We start from the raw sequence: 18,997 nt of genomic DNA, 5'->3' as shown, positions 1-18,997 counted from the left end.
AATATGTTACTCACTATGATCCGCATCAAACAAGTCAGCAATGCAACACTCAACTCATGTCTGAGCCTGAGGCCACAGACAGGTGATTTTATAATCCTCTTTGTGTTCAGAACTCAGTACTTTGTAGCTTCTTACTAAATCTGTATTATCTGGATTTCCTTTCCTTTCCTCCTCCCCATACGACTGCTTTCAGTCTGCAGGCTTCAGTTTATGAGCAGGGGCAACTCAGGGTTAGGTGAAGCAAACCTGCCAGTGAGCAGGTTAGTTTCACGGAGTATGTTGCCCGGGTAACTGAGTCAGTGTTACGCCGAACTGGCTTTGAGAAACCGGCAAATTGGAGTTTCCCTCATTTCAGGGTTGACTAACTTGGGATTTTCACTTAACCTTCCTGTTATGTTGTGGGTCAAACTGACCCCTTTAAAAGTCTATTTTAGGCAGTATATGCCTTCCAAACCTGCTAAATGCAGCATGAAAATCTGGGCAGCATGTGACAGAAGAGGAGTCTCATGTTAATTTATCAACATCACTTCATAAAAAAGAAAAAATCAAAATGTAAAAAATTAAAATTAAACAAAAATCTATGTCATGTAAAATTACTGTATTAATATTTAGGGATTTCCAATGTAGCATAAAAAAAGTTTTAACATGAATTTTAATGAAAAACGAGTGAGTTATCCTGATTGAACCATGATCTGTGAGAATTAAAGAACACCAATGGACTAAATATTGATTTAAATGGTTAGTAATTGAGTTCAAAATTAGATTAAAAAAATGTGTATTGGGATTTTTGGGGAATCTGACACTTTTGGATAATTGAATATGACCCAGGAACATTATTGCTATTCCAGAGAAAGTAGGAGTATCCATAAACTTCCCTCACCTGCTCCTAATCAGGCCTAATCAGGCACACACACCTGACCCTGCTCTGTCATGATTACCTCACCAAACTCACAGTGGCCAAACTGAGTGCTCCTTACATATTGAATGACTGTTGATGTTGTTTTTATCTTATTTCTCGAAGGACTGCATACATTTTTAACATAAAACGTGCCGTGTAGATAAAGTGCACTGTTCCTAACAAATGATGCCATTAATATTTTCCTCACCGCTGTAACTAGCTAAATACTGCGATGTGCAATGCTCATGATGGATTAAGGTGGGGTCAGACTGAGTCTTACCCTGTCTTGGTGTTGGGTCTCTGTTCATAATTTGACATAGAGTGGTCTAGACCTCCTATGTTTGTAAAAGCGTCTTGAGATAACGTTTGTTGTGATTTGGCGCTATACAAATAAAGATTGATTGATTGATTGATTGAATATTAAATTGCTGTTTGTGTTGTACAGCTCTGTTTAGTTTATATCTATAGTCCATATCAGATTGTGTGAGATGTTTTCTACGGATGTTCAATAACAGAACCGTGAGGCAGAGTCAAATTGTATCTGATGGTTTATTCACAACAGTATCATGGTTGATAACAGCTGGGTCAAAGAAGGCAAGGCAATGGTAACTCAGTGACATGACACAGACAATGGCATGGTGATGGCAATGACTGAGTTAACAGCTCTCTCATACAGTTTGAAGAGTATAAGAAAAAACACCTACAGTTCCTAAGATGGACATAACAAATTTAACTTCAACTGTAAAAAGGAAGCCTTTAACGTTAGCTTTCCTACATCAGAGTATGTGTTCAGCAATGCATGTTACCTCTGTTTCTTAATCTAGCTACAGGTCAAAGTTGCCTGTCTAATCTGTTGCAGTATTTCTTCTCTTCAACTTCTAAGTTTGCTGCTCGGTCAGATGCATTCCCTTCCATGGTTACAAGCCCTTGTGTCCTTCCTGATGAAAATGCATACAAGAATAAAAAGTTATATATGGAACATGAAAGTATGTAGAAAGAGTTCAAATTCATACTATCAATATCACATTAGTTAAGTCAAAGACCTTGCATTCCCCTCCTGAGTGTACCTGATACTGTAAGTGATACTGAATGTTAAGGAGATGACTACGGGAATTAGAACCCCTTCAGGGTGAGACGGGACCCCTTGGTCAGGCTCCCACTGACCCTGTCAGGATACTATTTCCCAAAACATTATAACTTGTTAAATATACATTATCCCCCCTTATTCCCTTTCTGCCAACTAAAGCTATAAAAAGGTGACACAGAATATTGATTTAAAGATACAAATGATTCATGTGTACAGCTTAATAAAATAGTTCCTCTGATTTCACAGTCAGTAAAACTTTCATAGCAACAGATTCGTATCAAACTTCTAATGTGGTATGCATAAACATTAAACTGAACATTTCAATTCACAGTCAAGTCACTGTCAAACATCAGCCATCACATTAAAATGAAAATTTCATAGAAAGGTTGAGGATTAATTTGTTTTTATGGGATTTTGACCAATCAGAATCAAGTATTTAACACAGCCCGGTCATAAGTAAGAATTGATAGGTGATAAAGTAAGATAACTGGCAGAGGACTGTAGCTACTGTTTTCCACAAACATTGACGACCAATTAAGATTCCATTATTGTCTGTAATTTCTTAAAAAATGTAATATCTCCACAGTTCAATTACTGGATGTTTGTACATGTTTTTAAAGGTGTTTTCCACCTGTTATAGAGTGAGAAAGGTAAGCTTGGATGCTAATAAGGAAGCACAGTGAAAATATACCAGTTGGTTCAAATAAATATATAAAAGAAAAATAATGTATTCTAGTAAAACAGGGTCAAAACTTCAAATAGTATTGGAAGCAGAAGTAAATGTTATCACTCAGATTTCAGACTACCACAGACACAAGGTTTAATACAGACATCTCTTGACACAGCAGCAGTGAAGTATAGAAATGAACTGATTCTCCTGGTGAGCCTGTCTGGGTACATTTCCAACCTCATGACAAAAACACTCTTAGCGTCAAGTCTAGATGTGCTCGTTGCAAGATTCTTGTTGTTCCAAAGCCTATCAATAAAAAAGACAGTGAAGTGGGATTTGAGCAAAGATGGCCTATGAGAGACCTAAGCTTAAACGGCTTGTTGTCGAGGCAGAGGCTGCAGAACAAGTTTTTAAAAGTATTTTTTTAAAAACTTTCTGACAATGAACAGACCACTGAAACTTTACCTTCAGGCTCACAAGGTCAGTCAAAGGAGCCTTTTGTGAGAACAATTCTCACAAAACCCTCTGTAGTAACCCACCATGCTGAGAAACCTAGTGAGCTCTCTCTTTGTAGACAGAGCACAGACTGATTATTTACCACATGTTTATTGGGTCACCACAAAACAGAAACCAACATAGGGAAACGTGTGCATCTGTAATATCAGTGGTGTCGGATGTTTGGGTGAGTGTATTATGTAGTGTATGGAAATGATGTCAAAAGGGGAAAAGAGAGGAGACTTCCTCTACCATGCCAAGCCAGCCAGCATAAGAGAGCTACTGAAGGCCTGCATCACCTTTTGTATCTGCTGGACCAGGGCAGGTGGGCTCAATCAGCCTGATTAGCCAACCTACTACTCAGGGGGAAAAAAAGAGGGAGACTCAAACACAGCAAGACAAGCCCCAGGGTTGTCACAATGTTTTTTAACTAAGTGCATCTTGCAGAGTTACTCCAGAATACTGAAACGAAAATGTAGAGCTGAAAGTAATTATGATAGATCCACTTTAACTGACATTTGTGTCAACGTTATGCTAGCTATGACATTGTTGAGCTATATGAACAATGTCATAATAGCTCCCATGCTGTAACCGGCTGATAGTGCTCATGCCGCACAGCTGGGTGGGAACCAATCACCTGCGGTTACCTGGTTGTTTGCGGGGATAAAATTGAGTGACGGAGCTCCCTTCAGTCTCTGCAGAGCTCCGGGTTGAGAGCAGGACGGTGTTCCTTTCGGGTTGGCGGATCGTTGTGTGCCGGCAACACATATAGTACGCGGTACGAGCGCGGGGTAGTGACGTGATAGGGTCGCAGACGGCTGAGATTGCCACTTTTGCCTTGTCTTTTTGCTTGTCTTTTTGCCTTTCTATTTAGCTTGTCTTTGTTTTGTTCTTTTTGTCTTGATTTAAAGACTGCTCAGTAACAGTGTGATTTAAAGACTCTGCTCAGTAACAGTGTGATTTAAAGACTGCTCAGTAACAGTGTGATTTAAAGACTCTGCTCAGTAACAGTGTGATTTAACGACTCTGCTCAGTAACAGTGTGATTTAAAGACTATGCTCAGTAACCGTGTGATTTAACGACTCTGCTCAGTAACAGTGTGATTTAAAGACTGCTCAGTAACAGTGTGATTTAAAGACTCTGCTCAGTAACAGTGTGATTTAAAGACTGCTCAGTAACAGTGTGATTTAAAGACTGCTCAGTAACAGTGTGATTTAAAGACTCTGCTCAGTAACAGTGTGATGTAAAGACTCTGCTCAGTAACAGTGTGATGTAAAGACTCTGCTCAGTAACAGTGTGATTTAAAGACTCTGCTCAGTAACAGTGTGATTTAAAGACTCTGCTCAGTAACAGTGTGATTTAAAGAGACTGCTCAGTAACAGTGTGATTTAAAGACTCTGCTCAGTAACAGTGTGATTTAAAGACTCTGCTCAGTAACAGTGTGATTTAAAGACTCTGCTCAGTAACAGTGTGATTTAACGACTCTGCTCAGTAACAGTGTGATTTAAAGACTCTGCTCAGTAACAGTGTGATTTAAAGACTGCTCAGTAACAGTGTGATTTAAAGACTGCTCAGTAACAGTGTGATTTAAAGACTGCTCAGTAACAGTGTGATTTAAAGACTCTGCTCAGTAACAGTGTGATTTAAAGACTCTGCTCAGTAACAGTGTGATTTAAAGAGACTGCTCAGTAACAGTGTGATTTAAAGACTGCTCAGTAACAGTGTGATTTAAAGACTCTGCTCAGTAACAGTGTGATTTAAAGACTCTGCTCAGTAACAGTGTAATTTAAAGACTCTGCTCAGTAACAGTGTGATTTAAAGACTCTGCTCAGTAACAGTGTAATTTGAAAGACTCTGCTCAGTAACAGTTTGATTTAAAGACTCTGCGCACGTAGCTGACGTGCACCTCCTCCAAAATGTAACTCCCCATAGAGCCGACACGGACCACAAGCTATGTGATTGGTCCGCTCGGTGGCTTTGTCTTTCCCGCATTTACAGCACTTCCGGGATCCCGGACATCGGCCGTGTATTTCATCTCCTCCTCTCTATTCTTCATGTAATCATGTCTGTATGATAAACAGCAACATGTATCAGCTGTAGATTAACATAACACGCTCTGAATCTCTGTGGAAAAGTAAACAGAGATCGTAGCGGGACCGGAAGCAGGCGACCGGCTATCAGAGAGACCACACTGCACTCGGGCGTTTCAGCGGAGAATAGCTGTGCGACACCGTAGACTGTAAATAAAAACACGGACACACCGACGCACAAGTATGTGGTGCTCATGTCTGCGTCAGCCCCTGCTGTGTAGGGGAGACGCAGAAGTATAAATCAGCCTTAACACTGATTTCTAGTAGGTCTATTCATGGTTGAAGTAATAATTTTTTGTGTTTTAAAACTATTGGTCTGCCAATTAAATAAAGATTGTATATATATTTTTCTAAACCATGCCTTTGTATTCATTTGTGGACTCACCTGTGTATTGTTAAAGGGGAAACCCTCTGTTAAAGGGGCGGTAACTAAAAATAAGTATATTGTTAAAACTCTTTGGGTGAAAGTCCCAAGGTGGCGTTGTTGGTATTTTATCTTCTAAACCCAGAAATCCCTTTCCAGCCCTAGCTTGGTTACACATGCTAACTTTGGTTTTCAGCTCACAAGAAAAGGCATGTTTTATTTTTAAGTTGTAAAAATCAATTCAAGAGATTGTTCAGATTCTTTTATTGTATGGGTTACTTATCAATATACAATCTATTACCAACAGTTGATGGCAGTGAGCGTGGCCTATGTTTAGAATAGCTGAGAGGAATACTGACACAGAAGCTGATCTATTACCCTCTGAGGATGGGGTATATATGGAATATGTTTACTGCCTCAGCTCACGGTCAGACACTGTCTGATTTAACCAAATGTTTGCAACGTCCTGAATCAAATCAGCTGGGTCAGCTGAACAGTTGATATAAAAAGATTTTAAAGATTGAAAAAAATGCAGGATCCTTTTATGAACCAGAGAGCGCTGAGGAATACTTCCAGCAGGACAACACACGCTGTCAGAGAGAGAGGAAAAACTACTGTGGTTTATCAGGAAGGTTTTTATGTTAGATCTTTAATTTAATATCTACTTTGCTGCTGACTGGGTACAGTAGTGCTCCTCTGTGTCTAGATGGATTATGTTTAAATGGTTTTGTGTTATCCTCATCACAAAAATAATCATGACACTTGCTGTCTCAGTGTTGATGTAAAGCTACAAGCCACAGCTCGTTAAGGCAAATATCCCTTAACCAAACATAGTGTAACGTTGTGTAATGTATACAGTAATCAGGAGTACATAATCCCATCCTTGAATTCTTTAAATTGACTTTAGATGCTCACTTTTCAAACACAGACAGCTCTTCTCAGACATTACACTGTGTGCTGCAGTGGTAAGAACACAGAACTTGTATGGTTTTTAAGGAAGGGACATGACCAGGATTTTCCGGACTAGGGTTGCCCAACCTGGGCCCTGACTTATATAGAAGTGGTTTTAGGCATGTGCATGCAAACACACAAATATCATTAGTTCACCCATTTGACCCCACATATTGACTTTGTCTACCATTAGAGAATCATACAGATGAGTCCTGTAAAAAGCAACACAACAGAGTGGCCCAATTTAAATCATCTTAGCTTATTTCTTCAAGAACTCTAAAATATATATGTTAAAGTCAAAATTCAAAGTACTTAAAAAACTGCAAGCTGTGGTATTGAAATGTTGAACATAAGTGTATTTTTGACAGTTGGACAGTGTGCAGCAGTTGGCTTATTGATAGTAGTGATGTTCGATACCACCGATTTCCTTTCTGAGCCGATACTGAGTAAAATTCAGGCTGGTATTGGCGATACCGATCCGATACCGATTTTTTGTGCAAATACACCTATTGTGTCTGGTAAATAAAAAATAAAAAGTTGTGTATTTCTGAGTTATTTATCTATTTATTTTAAACTCGTAAGTATATCGAGGTAGCAGCCTCATTTACAATATAGCCGAGCTAATACAACAACAGAAAAACCAAACAGAGGACACAATCATACAAAATATGTGAAAATGGTGTTTTAAAGACAAAAAAAAATGAAGTAAAACAATGAAACAATTACAATGAATTATTGTTTAATTATTAAGAACTAGAACTAGTAGTTCCCGCTAACGGCGTATCATTTAGACAAGATCTCAATGGTTTAGTTACTTTCCACTGTGTTCCTGTTAATGATAATACATTGCCTCAAATGACTGAAGTATCAAAAGTATCAATATTTTGATTTGAGAATGGATTTTAGAGCATAAAGATCTGGTATTGGAAGTATCGATATTTCAGTATCGATCCGCACATCACTAATTGATAGACTGATGACTCTTCTATACACCTGTTCTGTGACATAGGTGTGAGAAATATATTTCTACAATTTAAATACCACCAAAAAATGCTATATTTAAATGCAAAGTACACTACTAGCTGTCTGTTGCAACCAAGCGGCAACCTCGGGTCTAAAAATATGAGTCCAATGCGGAAGTGCTAAAAACTGCAGTTCATCGAGGATCCACTTGAGGAAGTAGCAGAAACCACATACACACTAATTCAAAGAAGACGATCTTTACAGCAGAAATAAACATGTTTACAGCCTGGTTAAAAAAACGAGTGTAGTCTGGATAGCTCATTTCTCAATCGGCACACACTGTACAGGGGGTGAATGTTTTTTTCAAATGCGTCAATTTCAAAGATATTGAGATTACGAGTCGTCCAATGAGAGGCACAGCTGACTTGATTGACAGGCGGGAACACTGTAGCTGTTGGCTAGGAGGCTCAAAGCCCGCCCCTTTACGTCACAATTGCTCGACAGCAGAAATATGGCCGCCACCGCCGATTGGCCTCAAAACAGCGCTTCAGAAACAGATGGGTGATGTCACGGATCCTACGTCCAGATTTTATACAGTCTATGGTTGCAACACATTCGATAAAGTTGATTTTAATATCAGTCCCGCCCATAGAGTGTCTAAATAATGGATGTAGTATCCGTGATGTCACCCATCTGTTTCTGAAGCGCTGTTTGAGGCCAATCGGCGGCGGCAGCCAAATTGCTGCTGTCGAGCGATTGTGACGTAAAGAGGCGGGCTTTGAGCCTCCTAGCCAACAGCTACAGTTATCCTGCCTGTCAATCACGTCAGCTGTGCCCCTCATTGGAAGACTCGTAATCTTAATATCTTAGAAATTGCTGCGTTATGAATAAATTCACCCCTGTACAGTGTGTGCCGATCGAGAAATGAGCTATCCAGACTACACTTGTCTTTTGTACCAGACTGTAAACATGTTTATTTCTGCTGTAAAGATCGTCATCTTTGAATTGGTGTGTATGTGGTTTCCGGTACTTCCGGAGCCAGCCTCAAGAGGATCCTCGATGAACTGCAGTTTTTAACACTTCCACATTGTACTCATATTTTTAGACCGGAGGTTGCTGCTTGCTTCCGACTAGTTGGTCAGTTAGAATTGAAATATTTGCTTGAATGACCAGGAAATGAGTCCCTTTGAACATTACTGTAAGTGACCCAGGCCAGCAGACAGAGGAGAAATTGAGGACAAATTGTTATAAATAAGAATCAAACATTTTAACAAAAGACTTTCAATAAGAATTCCTTTTTATGCACGTGGGACGTTTTTTAAGTGGCTACAGTATGTCAGCATCAGACCCCTTCTCCAGTGTGCTCCTTGTTTGAGCACTGCTACATAAATAAGATTAGTATCCTTGTTATCATTAACACTGGTATTGTGTTTACTTTGTAATGCAGGACCCTATCCATTTGCAGTGATTCAGCTAACCCACAGCAATCAATAAAAGACATCCTATTCATTCAAGGAGCCATGTGTCTCTGTGTGTGTTTGTGGAAGAGTGCATTTGTTCACATGTGTGTTCATTCCATCAGCATCCTCCCTCTCCACATCCTGCAGGGTCTCTACACCGGCTAGTATCATCTCTCAGCAGTGTTCGCTGGTAACACAACCCTGGAGGCAAATGAAATGCGGCACAGACAATGAGCTCTGCAGAGCCTGCTTTTGATCTCAGCCTCAGACCAAACATGGCTGCTGACTGCGTCCAGAGCCTCTCCTTTATCTGCTGCCAGCCTCTTAGTCTGAGCAGAGCGGATTGTCTAGAGCTGATTTCACCTCTTCAAGCCGAAGACACACAGGGGGTGGAAGTAAAAGCAGACAAATGCACATGAGCAGATCAGTCATATGGTCAAAAAGACCATTTTCTAGGTTATGAAATATTTGTTATTGGTTGGGTTAGAACCCAGTGGGTGGAGCCAAAGAGCTATGGATGTTTTTTAAGCACAGGCTGTATAAATGTCAAAAGTGAATGATAAAGAAATATGAATTCATTTACGATGGCGGTGGCATTTTTTGCTGCCATTATGACTGTGGCATTCATGATCCTGTAAAGGTCAGCAGCATGTATAACTTTATGGAACATAAAAGGTCAGCTTTCTCATCATTGAACAATGCCTGTGACATGGCCTCATGCATGGCCAGGGGCGCTACCAGGGATTTTTTGCCTCATGAAAAAGAACATAAATGGGCTCCACCACCTCACTATTTCAAATGTTCTGAGATTTTTTAGATCCATTCAGTCAGTCATGTCCTCTTAGAGTCCTCCTCACTTTTCTCCCATGTGTGTACAGTATACTGAAGGTTTGGCAGGGTTGTGATTGGTTCCCAAAGTGGGGTCCATGACTCCCTGGGGTCTCATGAAACGTACCTTCTAATTACATATTTTATCAACTATTAAAAAAATATACACAAAATACTAGCCAAAGTTGTATATGCAACCATGCAAATCAAAAAATGTGTCGTCCATTTCTGCTTTTCTTTGTTGACACTAACCCCTGATGGGATTTTGACGAATTATTGACTGGATCAGTTGCAGCAGGTTGCAGCACAGGTAACACAATGACATTTGCACATAGGAAGGCTAATACACAGACTCATCTGTGGGTCTACTTATTAAATAGTCATTTCACTGCTGCATTCTGAACATGATTGTATTTTGCTCTGGCCTATTTCATCCATCCATCAATTTTCTTCCACTTGTCCGGGGTCGCGTCCCAGAGGTAGCAGTCCAAGCAAATTGCCCCGACTTGGGGCAAAGACTCACTCCGCACCGAGAGAGGGCAATCCACCATTTTCCAGCAGGGAACCATGGCCTCAGACTTGGAGGTACTGACTCTCATCCCGGCCGCTTCACATGCAGCTGCAAACTGCCGCAATGCCTGCTGGAGGTCCCAGCTCGAAGAAGCCAACAGAACCACATCGTCTGCAAAAAGCAGAGATGAAATTCCGAGCTCCCCGAACTGGAGACCCTCCTCCCACTGGCTGTGCCTTGAGATTCTGTCCATTAAGATTACAAAGAGGATATGTGACAAGGGGCAACCCTGGTGGAGGCCAACACGCACTGAGAACGTGTTCAACCTTGTGCCAAGTATTCGGACACAGCTCTCACTTTGGTCGTACAGGGATCGGATGGCTCGCAGTAGCGGCCCCCGAACCCCATGCTCCCACAGTACCCCCCACAAGAGCCCCCGTGGTACATGATGGTAGGCCTTCTCCAAGTCCACAAAACAGATGTAGACTGGATTGGCAAACTCCCATGCCCCCTCCAAGAGCCCTGCAAGGGCAACGAGCTGATCCACTGTCCCACAGCAAGGACGAAAACCGTCTTTGAAATAACTGTAGAATAATATTTTGGTTTGTTGTTTGGCTGCTGTCTTTTTTTTGTGTTTTTCTGATGTTTGTTTTTAGATTAGCCTATTGGTGCTTATACATGACTGTGAGCAGCATTGAACCACCTGAGGGACAAAAGAAATGACTCAAAAGCTTTTGACTCCCAGAGTCTGAACACTAAAGGCTGATTTGTACTTCTGCAACGAATCGACGGCGTACCCTACACCAGAGGTCTGCATAGCTCCCGTACCTACGCAGAGGCCTACGCACGTAGCTTACGTGCACCTCCTCCAACATGTAACTAAGTGTAGAATCGACGCGGACCGCAAAGCCCTGTGATTGGTCGGCTCAGCGACATTGTATTTACCACATTTCTAGCACTTCTGGGATCCCCTCTCATCAGCCGTGTATTTCATCTCCTCCTCTCTATTCTTCATGTAATCATGTCTGTATGATAAACAGCAACATGTGTCAGCTGTAGAGGGGAGACGCAGAAGTATAAATCAGCCTTAAGACTTTTAAGACCCTGTGAACTTTACTTGTGCACCATCATGAATTTAATATAGATTTTTGCAAAGCACCATCCATAACCGAATGAATTGTACACATAGTCCTCACGTCTGGCCTGTCAAAGGTTTTACTTCTCAACACAAAATAAAAAGACAGATACCATAATTACCAAACTTTATATTGTTGTGACTTTAGTGACCCCTTTGATTTTTTAAGCAGGTCAAATTTGTACAATTAAAATGCTCAGGTTTCCAAATACACGCAGAACTTGTGTCCCTCTTCTTAGCCTCTGTGGTTGCTAGCGTCAGCATGGAAACACATGTAACTAAGATGCTGACAATAGTTAACATTAAACTAACAAACAACATGCAGGTCATGCAGCCAAATTCCTCCAATATCATATGGCTTGTGAGTCATTGAATGTCAAATTATTAGAGCTGACAGCAGAAACGCATTTATCATAATACAATAAGGATCCACAATTAACAGGTTATTCGTTGTATTAGTTGCATGCTGTTTGTAAACCATAGTTAAGTGGCTGGAGTATCTTCCTGCTGCTGCCGTGATTGTTACAATATGAAAACAATGACACCACTACACTTTTGAGTGGCACATTTCACTTAAAAAGTCAAATATTTGCTCTGTGTCGAACAGAGTCGAAATATCACCCAAGTACTTCCAGTTTGAGCTACCATCTACACCGCGTGCACAATTATTAGGTAAGTTGCATTTTTGTGACTATTTCAAAAACTATATCAACAGTCGTTTTCAAATTTGTTAAGAAGCCAGATAGTGAATGTATTTCTTCAACTGTGTGGTTAAAATGATGCTTTTCGGATGTATTTTTAAATAAATGCAGAATCTGCAGAAATGAGCGTGCCAAATTATTATGCAAGTTGGTGATAAGAGCATATAACTTTAGAAAATCAAAAACTAGGCACTGTTAAAACATCTTATTGATTGAAAATAATAATATTTACTACAACTGTATTCAAACTTCAACAAAAACAACAGTTTTCTTTACATTTGTACACAAAATAAAACTGTTAATTTATTGAAAACATTTCAAAATTTAAGTGTTTCTCAAATGTCCAATATAACCTCCTTTTCTTTCAGTGAGGGTCAGAGGTGACCTCTCTGCTGACTCTGTGAGCTGTATCTTGTATGTCTTTCCAAAGATGCTCTTTGAGCTGTATTTCTACCATCACGGTAAATGATCTTCTTCAGTATTGACCACAAGTTCTCAGTCAGGTTGAGATCAGGTGAGCAGGCAGGCCAGTTCATGAGGCGATCCTCTTTAAAGCCCTGAGATGCCGTCCTGTCCTGGGAATAACGTGAGGCATGTGACGGTGCATTGTGCTCATGCATGAACACGAGCATCTTTTTCACTTTAGCTGAATGTCTTTTCCTCCATGGAGGAAAATACAAAAGAGGATCTCCTCATGAACTGGCCTGCCTGCTCACCCGATCTCAACCTGACTGAGAACTTGTGGTCAATACTGAAGAAGATCATTTACAGTAATGGCAAGAAATACAGCTCAAAGAGCATCTTTGGAAAGACATACAAGGTACAGCTCACAGTGTCAGCAGAGAAGTCATGAGAAACTAAATCAGTTTACAGTGACCTCTGACCCTCACTGAAAGAAATGGAGGTTATATTGGACATTTGAGAAACACTTTAGATTTGAAATGTTTTAAAGACATTAACACTTTTATTTTGTAAACAAATGTAAAGAAAACAGTTGTTTTTGTTGAAGTTTGAAAACAGTTGTAGTAAATATTATTATTTTCAATCAATAGAACATTTAATGGTGCCTAGTTTTTAATTTTCACAAGTTATATGCTCTTATCACCAACTTGAATAATAATTTGGCACACTCATTTCTGCAGATTCTGCATTTATTTAAAAATACATACGAAAAGCATCATTTTAATTTACAGCCAACGTACTTTGAAAAGCATGATTTTAACCACACAGTTGAAGAAATATATTCACTATCTGACATCTTGACAAATTTGAAAACGACTGTTGATATACTTTTTGAAATATTCACAAAAATGCAACTTAGTTTCAACCACAGGCTAATAGACCACTCTTTGGGAGGTAAGATTTGCCACAGATCTGTGGATGAAACTAAATCAAAGAAATGGGGAAAGCAACCAAACTCGAACTCTGTAATTGCTGTCACATAAACGTGGTATCATCACACGTCAGTTAAAATCATCGTGGGAATAACTTCACATCATATTGACACTGATTGGACATTATGTGCATGCACTGCTGCATATTTCTTAACATGTACAGTGTTCTCAGTGTTATCATTTAAACAAAGGGAAATAAAGACTGTATTTCACAGAATGAGCACTGTGAAGCTGTCTCCTGCCTCTAAGTCATGGTTTCAGATTACACTGGTGGAGCAGTGCAGCTCTTATTTGAATAGCAAATCTAAAAGTCAAGATCACAGAATGCCTTTCAGTGCATTCATTTGATTCCCAAATAAAGACACTGGTGTGAACTGCTTTATATTGTCAAACTGTTTTGAAATGCAAAATGATGACATTTTAAGCATGCTGTTAAAAATACAATTAAATGCGATTAACTATTGAAATTCAACAATTATAAGAAAAGTTATTTTAAAGCCCTAAAAAGTCTATTTGGGTCATTCACTTTATTGAAAGAAGTAAGCTTTGGAGTGAAACCTTGCAGGAGTATTGGCTTTATTTGCAAATGTATCAAGCACACAAGGTCTTTCGTTGTAACTGTAGCTGTAACTGCACTGTGACCTACGTGTTGTTTCTCAGACCTGCAGGCATCATTTCAGTTGAGGTAGCTATTTTTGAAGTGAGGTATAGCTGAGGTAGTTGTCTCTGAAGAAACGGTAACAGAAATTCAAAAATACACAGACACGCATCTTTTCATTTTGTATTGAGGTTTAATATATCTGATTGCTCAGCATGCTGTTCCATTGTATTTTAGAGAGAGTAAGAGATAGATAAGGTGTTTATTTTTCCAACAGATGCCTTTCTGGGCCACACTCAAGCTCACTCACAGAATTTACTGCAGCAAACTAGAAAGCAGCCATTATTTACTGTAATTAGAGGTAAATGCATAGGCATAATGAGGGAACCAAGCATACAAGGGAGGCCATGCATGATGAATAACTGCATTAGCAATTTGATACAAATTAAATCAATGGAGCCTAGAAAGACTGTGATTTACAGCAGAAGGGGCGGAACAGGGAGGTGATCAAGAGGTGAAACACGCTTGTGATTTGTTGCGGCAATCTGTCTACATTACCTGAATCTAAAGCATTCAGCACACTGAAAATGATGAAGGGGATGTTGTTGTTAAAGCAGCCACTGTGTAACCACATCACAAGCTAAGGGCACGGCTTCTGCCATGTCAAACAGCCTGTTTCAAATGCATGTAGTGGATAATCAGAGAGGCTAAGGGAGACAGGGAGAGATGTAACTTGTATTGCCTTCCTGCAGCGGTTGAGTGGTTTTACAGTAAGATTGATCCAACCGATCACCTCATTTCCTCTCTCATGTAGCGTAGCAGCCAAAGCACTGATAGTTTATCCGTCTGAGAAAGTGATTTTAAGGTGCCAAGTACAACACAGGAAATGGCTCTGCAGACATTCCAGTGTCTGGTAATGGGAACCCTGATTGCTGGCATCAGCGAGGTTGACCGGTGAACGAGTGACAAAGCAATTCTGAGGACGGTTTCAGTGTCAGCCATGCAGAACTTGGCTAACCAGAGACGTAAATCGATTTGACACAGAGCAGTGGTTGTGGTCCTTTCTTGTAAGAAGAGGGTTTTGTTCAGTCGCAGTATGCAGAATAGGAAACTGCTGAACTGTTGAGGATTTGAGAATAGTTTGGCACAAGAAACAGGAAAAGACATAACAGCCCTGATGAATCTCTAATTATGGATATCTAATAATAAACTGAGTTGAGGAAAACACACACAGGGAGAAGGAACTTATTTTTCATGAGCTTTAATGTCATGTAATATTGAAACCGGGGAAAGGGTTTGCATGGAGACTTAACAAGGATATTCTTGTAGTCTGTCCAACTTTGTGGACTACATTTAAAATACAATGAGCTTTCCAAAAATCCAATATGCACGTTGACTAAAAATATCCTGTCTGAGTTAGGCAGAGAAGGGAGCAACCAAGAGTGAAGTCTTACCCCTGAGGAGTTGAGCTTTAGTCTTTCCTTCCAAAAGAATCAATCAAAGTGGAATAATTTTTGGCCTCACTATCCACCGATGGAGGGCAAGTTCCCCACGGACGTGATATATCTAATGTGTATAAAAAGAGAGACAGTTTTTTGTAGTTTGTGTTCAGAGCTTCAGTGCATGCTACCCAGGCTGCTCGTAAACAGCTCAAACTAAAGAAATGACGTGTGTGATACCATGGTCGGGACACATAAACTTGATTTCTGAGTTACCAGTTTTTGTCCATCATTTTGGCTCAAGGGTAGCCAGATATTTTATAACACTCTTACTTTTCTGTATGGTTTGCCTAAAAGACTTTGTGTGGATTCAAAGTATAAAGATGCTCAAAATAAGAGTCTTCTTTATGCTTTTCAGGGAAGTGGGTCACACAGTGGCAGCATGCTGACCACCAGACGTCCCTCACCCCAGGAACATGTTCCAGCTCCTCCTGGAGGATCCTGACATGTTTCCAGGCGAGATCATAGACTGTATAAAACATGGACATTGGCTGTTTTCTAAACCGCCTGCTACATACTACCTACGTATGTAGTATACAGTACTAACTGCATGCTGCGTTTGAAGGTAGTATGTTTTATGACTGTTCTGTTCAATCTGTTTTGCAGTATGCCGGGTCAGGCGTTGCTGGATTTCACGTCTCGGAAAGCAGGAGTGTTGGCCATTGTTTACTTCCTGATAGCAAAACTGCTTCTGTAGAATCCACTTATGATTTAAAAAGTTAAGTGGTTTAGATGGAATTTAATAATTATCACAAACATGAATATGTGTGGGATGGGTATTGACTCTGCACTTACTGGAAGTGACAAGATTCACCATTGTTTATTGTACATTACTTCACTATAAATGTAATGGACCTTTAAACAACTGATGCAACTCCAACACAGTAGTTGGCTTATGATGCACCTAAAAACAGAGTAGTGCTGTGCATTGTGGGAAACAGTGCACAAGGGAGACTGGTCCACTGCATACTGCACTGTAACTTTTTGAATCATAAGGGACACTAAAGAAGCAGTTTTTCTATCAGCTTGGCCGTTGGAACAGCAACTCCTGACCCAGCATCCTGCAAATCAGATCAGACAGGACAGTCATAATACATACTACCTTCAACTGCAGTATGCAGCATGTATGTATAATGTTTCGAAACGGCCTGCTACATACTACCTACTAATGTAGTATTCAGTAGGTACTGCCTACTACATACTGCGTTTGAATTTAGTATGTAGTCTGACTGCTCTGTTGGATCTGTTCTGCAGTACGCTGGGCCAGACGTCACTGAATTTCCGGTTTCAGAATGTGGAAGTAAACAACGGCCAAGCTGATAGAGAAACTGCTTCTTTAGCATCACTTATGATTCAAAAATTTAAGAAGTGGTTCATATGTAATTTATTAATTTTCACAGCACATAAAAACTGAGTTCCCCCATCAAAAAAAGAAGAGAAAAGAAAAAGCTGAACGAGCGCTGTGCATTGTGGGAAACAGCACGACATCCGGGGAGTTTTGGCATACTGCAGATTTTGCTCTTGTTCACATACTACATACTGAATTTTGGCCAAATCAGTACGTACTGCTAGTATAGTAGGAAGTTTCGAAAACAGCCTTAGTCTCTATGATGGTGGCTGCCATGTTTGAAATGTTGTCTCAACCAAACACAGGCAAACAGGTGAAGCTAAGGCAGGCTTTGAGCCCCATCTGTCTCTGAAGTCAGTTGTCTCCCTAATTATGAAAATGTGTCTTACCCTTTGTACGTCTTGTGTTATCTTAACAAATGCATTACTTTAAAAAAAAAAGAGCTACATACTGAAACCACTACAAACTGAACCAGTATCTGTTTAATGTAAATATGTGCATTTTAACATGGGACCTACTGGGGATTCCTGTGGACACTCAAAGAGATACAGTTTATTACATTCCTGTACTGGCCTCATTTTTCTACACAGGAGGTTGGTGCTTGGGCTAGATACAATGTAAAAGTGAGCTTGGGTCTCCAAATCAAATGTCTTACAAACCATAAGAGGCTCTGCTTTGAGCTTCTTTAGACCTCTGAGCACCATACTCTGAGGCTGAGCCCAGCCACCCTGCAGAGGAATATCATGTCAGCCTTGATGCTGATGCTGCACCAACCCATTTATCATTCTCTGGTCCACTTTATCCTTAACTTGTGGACAAAACCCTGGCATACTTGAGCTACTGAAAGAGCAAACAACCAGGAAGATGTTTGACGTGAGGAGCTGAAGCATCATTTTTTTACTTTCAAAGAAAGCCATGCTGTTTCCCTTTTCCTGACTGAAGACTGAAGCTTTATATTCACAGACATGAGAATGACACTGATCTTCTCATCTAGCTTTAAGCAAGTCAGGAAAATAGCACATTCACAAAAATGGTGAAACTATTCCTTTAAGTCCTGCTCTATATATAGTCTCTCAGTGTTCTGCCTGTCTGCATTCTTCAGAGACTTTTACTCCTCTTAGGGTGGCAAAGCCTGTTTAGAGGATGTTCGGGCACTAAATGTCTCCACACAAAGTGTTGGAAATGAAATTTTAAGGTCAGCGTGTCTTTGGTCTAATGCGACACACAACACCTCTCCTCTGCAAAGTCACATGAATGCACATACAAACACACACACATACACACACACACACATGGAGAATTATCATTGACAAGGCAGGGAAGTGCTATAACACCTTTGGGAAATTAGCTGATGGCAGCAACTCAGCTGCTCCATGGCCTTACCTGAAGGGATCAACTTACAGGGGAGCCAAGCAAATATCAATAAGGGTGATTTAGCTGTGCACTGCTCAAGGATAAAGAGCTTATGCATGAAACCTCTGGAAATACACTTCAGCTTGGCGTGTAAAATGCTGTCGCTTCAAGCAAATCCCTGATTAAATCCCCCAAACACGTTTAGTTGGCTGTATGAGGGGAAGCCTGGTGCTGGCTTTGAGGCACAGCGCCAAGCATGGAGGAGGACATGAGAGAGAAAGAGGGGGGGTATATGTATCTGAAAAACCTACAGTGAAGTGCATTACACCCTGCAGATGAGTCTGTTTGAAGTCTGTAGTGTCTTCCCTCAGGCATGTGTGATCCTCTGTGTGTCACAAGAGTGGCATTCTCACAGATGATGCCATAACCAAATGTGACTCTGATGTACTGCATGTGTAATGTTGCCCATTATACTACCTGAATTTAAATTAAATCCTCTATATGATCCCAAATAGCAATGCTGCATTGTTGTTGGCTGACGTTTTGAGTGTGGATAAATTTACTTTTGCGCTAAGTATCGGTGTGAGTGACAAAGACGAGAAGCAGAAACAAGTGTCCGGCACTTGGGCGTCGCACCTTGTTTTCACAGCCA

At 40.4% G+C, this 18,997-nt stretch overlaps 1 long non-coding RNA gene across 1 annotated transcript; it reads right to left on the bottom strand.

Annotated features, from left to right (window-relative positions):
- Positions 1-1,428: 1,428 nt before the first annotated feature.
- LOC117823110 lies at positions 1,429-3,418 on the bottom strand. The gene is made up of 3 exons (XR_004633314.1): positions 3,403-3,418; positions 3,121-3,221; positions 1,429-1,836 (listed from the first exon to the last, which is right to left on the bottom strand). It is a non-coding gene; the product is annotated as an uncharacterized LOC117823110 (long non-coding RNA).
- Between the last annotated feature and the right edge of the window lie 15,579 nt (positions 3,419-18,997).

The sequence above is a fragment of the Notolabrus celidotus genome, chromosome 12 (assembly GCF_009762535.1).
Source record: "Notolabrus celidotus isolate fNotCel1 chromosome 12, fNotCel1.pri, whole genome shotgun sequence".
Lineage (NCBI taxonomy): Eukaryota > Metazoa > Chordata > Actinopteri > Labriformes > Labridae > Notolabrus > Notolabrus celidotus.
Note: the sequence above shows the minus strand (reverse complement) of the source record. Positions and strands in the feature narration are given on the sequence as shown.